The 4,744-nt window shown below is 35.6% G+C and overlaps 1 non-coding gene across 1 annotated transcript; it reads left to right on the plus strand.

Annotated features, from left to right (window-relative positions):
* Positions 1 to 2,599: 2,599 nt before the first annotated feature.
* LOC115069821 lies at positions 2,600 to 2,785 on the plus strand. The gene has a single exon (XR_003849051.1). It is a non-coding gene; the product is annotated as a U2 spliceosomal RNA (small nuclear RNA).
* The last annotated feature ends 1,959 nt before the right edge of the window (positions 2,786 to 4,744 follow it).

Consider the following 4,744-nt stretch of genomic DNA (forward strand, 5'->3'; position numbering starts at 1 on the left):
GGCCATCGATCAAGAGAGGGGCCTCCTTACTGCAGAGGGAAAGACTATTAAAAATAAACAAGAGATCTTAGACCTCCTGCAAGCCCTCTGGGGCCCAACAAAACTAGCTATAATCCACTGCCCAGGTCACCAAAAAGGAAACAACCCCACCCAGAAGGGAAATAATCTGGCTGACAGGACAGCTAAAGAAATAGCCCTGACCTCCACGATCTTGCCCATTCTTGGTGATCCTGGAGCAAGGGGACTGCCTAAAACTCCCCATTATAGCCCTGAGGACTTAGCCTGGATATACACTCTCCCTATGACTCAATGCCTAGAGGGCTGGCAGAGGACAATGGATGGAAAAGTTATCCTACCTCAGAATTTAGGCGTAAGATTGCTCAAGAAAATACATCAAGCCTCACACATGGGCACCCAAAGGATGCAAGACTTACTAAGAAGGGCCAAAGTTAAAATTCAGGAAGGAAATCAAGCCATTGAAAAAATTGTTAGGCATTGTCATGCCTGCCAATTAGCCAACTCAGCTCCATCCCATCCTAACCCAGGATCCCGGAGCAGAGGGAGACTTGTCGGGGACTGCTAATCTATTATGTGCATTGAGCTGTGGCTGCCTTGTTTACTGAGTTTGTGTTATGCATACCAGTACTTAATCTGCCTATTCAGGAGGGATGTGTTTATGTGGAGAGCCTCACAATACCTGACCTGGAGGCAATAGTGGTAAACAAAAAGATCAAAGAAGGCTTTGAAGTATTTGACTGCTCCTTGACCCTCAGATACAGGTGGGAAAAACAGCTGTTGAAGCTAATTGAGCTAAGCAAACGGTGGCTATCTCTGATGTTCTGTATAAAAGGTGGAGCTAAAATAAACCGGGGCTGCGGTCTCTACTGACAGTCCTCCCAAGTATCTTTTCTGTCTCTTGTTTTTTTTCTTTCAATCTTCACTCCCCCTTTCAGGTACTGTCCGTCTTGGCTCGCTGGCACCGGCAGTAGTTGCAGAAATTAACTACAGGAAGCTGCTTTTTCTAATAAAGTGGGTTAGGTCAGAGGCTGAAGAAAAGATTGGTGAACAATTATAATATAAAAGACAGAAATCTGATTCAATTTGCTTATTTATTTATTTATTTTTGATTTATTTATGAGATCTAAATTTAGATAACTCCATTCAGAACAGAAGAGCTATTACTGCTGCTTTGCAGAAATTAGCTACAGGAAGCTGCTTTTTCTAATAAAGTGGGTTAGGTCAGAGGCTGAAGAAAAGATTGGTGAACAATTATAATATAAAAGACAGAAATCTGATTCAATTTGCTTATTTATTTATTTATTTTTGATTTATTTATGAGATCTAAATTTAGATAACTCCATTCAGAACAGAAGAGCTATTACTGCTGCTGCCACTTGAATAAGAAGGAAGACCCAAACTCAGACAGACAAAAATCCAGCATAGAAGTGGGGAAATATATAGAAGACCCCAGTATTAACTGAAGAAATATTGGCAATTGATTTCTGCTAGGTGAGGAAGAGCTGATCTTCTTAAAGAAAAGGATTCTAGATAAGCTGACCTAAAGAGAGGGATTCTAGATAAGATGAACTTTCACTGAGGAGCGACTGGGGACACTAAAGTGACACAATAGGCCTTATAAAATGACAAACTGTATGAATTCCAGTGGGGGTGGTATGGAAGGGTTCCAGCAGAGATGGGGATATAAAGATGATTAACATTGATTGAGATATTCTGTATGATATACACAAGATTTAAAAAATACTTTTTTAAAAAAGAGAACGAACACTCATGTAAATAAAATAATAATCTTAAATGAAGACAGCAATACTGACACTATAACTAGTAAGCATCATTAAGTTTGTTTAAAAAAGTATTAGCTCAAGAATTTGATAAAGTTGAAGAAATGAGCTAATTTCTAGACATATACATCTTGCCAAATCTCTCTACCAAAATAAAATATACCAAGAAAAAAAAAATAAGACTGGCATTACCCTTACATCAAAACCAGTTAAGGACACAACTATAAAAGGAAAACCATTAGAATTCTTCTCAGTTGCTCAAAGGTACAAATAATATCCCCAATGAAACACTACAAAAATAAATTCAGTACAATGAAGGACAATTAATTCCAGGCACACATGAATGTTTTAACATGAACAAGTAACTAACCATGATGCAGCCACTAAATTAAACAAAGACTCGCATATCCACTATTAAAAATCATTTAATGATATTAAGTATTTCTTATCAATAAAACTTCTAAATGAATTAGGAATAGAAAAAAGATATCTGAACACAATAGATATCATGTATAATAAGTCAATTGTTAACATTATATCAAGTTTGTAATGAAGTTGAAGAGAAGTTGAAAAATCTCTGCTAAGATCTTGACTACAACAAAGTATGACCACTTTCACTGTTACTCAATATATTGCTCAGGTATATCCAGGGCAATGAGGGAAATGGAAAATAAAAAGGCACCCAAAGTGACAGGAAGAATTTTAATTATTACTGTTTGTAAATGACATGATCTTGTATATAGAAAACTCCAAAAACTCCATCAGCATCTGTTATAACTAATAACTACATTTACAATGTTATCACGTCTCAGCCTTTTGGATAAGATGAAATACAGTATATGTTCTCATCAGTATAACACAGGCTATGTCCTCAATCCAAGGACAATATAGTAAATGGAGATTTTGAGGAGAATGGAATAATAGCTTGTTTGGTCTACTACAAACAGATCTGATATTGTCGTATCTCCAGAAGCAGTGCACTGCATCTTGTAATTAAAAAAAGAAATAAAGGAATGTTCCATCTTCTGGAATTCACAACAGATCTACAAAATCTGTGTCCTTGTTTTCAATCAATAGTACGTTATCTAGACAAAATAAAATACATAAAATATGTATACTTATAGCCTACATATAAATAAAACTTGAAAAAGATAATTGTATAATGAAAATTTAAAGTGCTGGTGGAAGAAACTGATATGCAAAAAGGAATAACATCTCTTTTCAATGAATTTAAAAATCAATATTGTTAAACTATACTCAATGCAATCATAGATTCATTTCAATCTCTGTATAAAAATATTAATGGTATTCTTTACAGAACCAGAAAAACTGAACAGTTTAAATGGAATCATAAAATACTTGCCAAAACAGTTTTGAGCAATGGGACAGACTGGAAGTCATTATATTCCTTATCTTACAAATTTAGTAAGACGCTGCCATCATTTAAAGTGTTTGGTTGGGTTCATGATGTAACCCAGTTTGTTGAATGCTTGTCTGGCTCATAGGAAGCCCTTGATTTAGTCGACACTACTGCATCAACCAGGTTGGTGACAGACTCCAATAATCTTGGGAGGTGGAGGCAGGAGGATCAGAAGTTCAAAGATAGCCTTGGATGTTACCAAGCAAATCAGTTACTTTATATATTTGTGGTAATGAAGCACCTGACAAGAAACAGTCTGACTTGGAAGGGTGTTTACAGCTCACAGTCTCAGCTCACAGTTTGAGTTCATTATGGCAGACTTACCTAGAGCTATTTTTCTCCATTTCTTGAGGCCCAGAAACCAAACCCAGGAATTACTGCATGTGCTCCCCACTGTTAGGGTCTGTCTTCTCACTTCAGTCTGAAAAACTTAACTCCGCATGGCAGTGACCTTTAACTTTGTCACCCAGGAGATTTTAGATACTGTCAAGTTGACAGTCATTGTAGCAACTTTTACTGTGAGCTAAAGAGACCTGTCCCCAAAATGAAACAAAACACATAACAATATGACATTGGCAAATAAAGTCACAGACCAATGAGACAGAGGAATAGTCTGGAAGAAATCCCATACAACTTAACAAGCTGAGATTTTTTTTTTTTCCAAAGGCGCTAAAAAACACATTAGAGAATTTAAATAAATAGTTTTGGAAAATTAATTATACACATGTGGAAAAATGAACTTCTTGTCCTATCTTTTACTAGTAACTGAAAAACTCAAAGTAGATTAAAACATTAAATGTTAGATTTGAACCATGAGACCAGTAGCAAATAGAGGGAGGATTCCATGTATGGCTGATAATATTTTGGACAGGACTACAAAGTGTAAGAAACAAATGTAAAATCATACAAATGGAATTATGTCAATCTTAAAAGCTTCTTCATAGCAAATGAAACAGTCTACGGAAGCAATTCAACCTGAAAAATAGAAAATGCCACTTTAAAAAATGTATCCAGTATATTTAGTAAGTTCTAAAACAAAAGCCAAAATAAAGTCCTATTAAAAATATTTGGGATGTTCTGTGTGATGTACACACACACAAAAAAAATCAACAAATTTAAAAAAATGTATTATATTTGAGGAGGAAGCATGGAAATTTACGACATGCTAGTTAATAGAGGTGATAAACAATACCTTTGAAATCTGCCCGATGAGATTATAGATATACACAGGCGCCAAGGATCCAAGTGCAACCGATTATGGCTAATAATAATCACATACACACAGATTAGAGATGCAAGTGCCAGCATCTCAGTGTTAGTAGCAAAAACAATGAGTCTATCCTCAAGGAACAATATATTCCAAAATGTAATTGGGATCTTTTGGAAAGGTTAAAAACTCATCCAATTTTATGTCTTACAGGGCTTATACTGAGTTCAATATTATATAACTATATTAATTCAACTGTGAACCTAGAAACTTGCACCCACTTGTGAAAGAGATGTACTGTTGCTCTGGAGTGTGTTA

The sequence above is a fragment of the Nannospalax galili genome, unplaced genomic scaffold (genome assembly GCF_000622305.1).
Source record: "Nannospalax galili isolate Female #2095 unplaced genomic scaffold, S.galili_v1.0 scaffold33, whole genome shotgun sequence".
Classification (NCBI taxonomy): Eukaryota; Metazoa; Chordata; class Mammalia; order Rodentia; family Spalacidae; genus Nannospalax; species Nannospalax galili.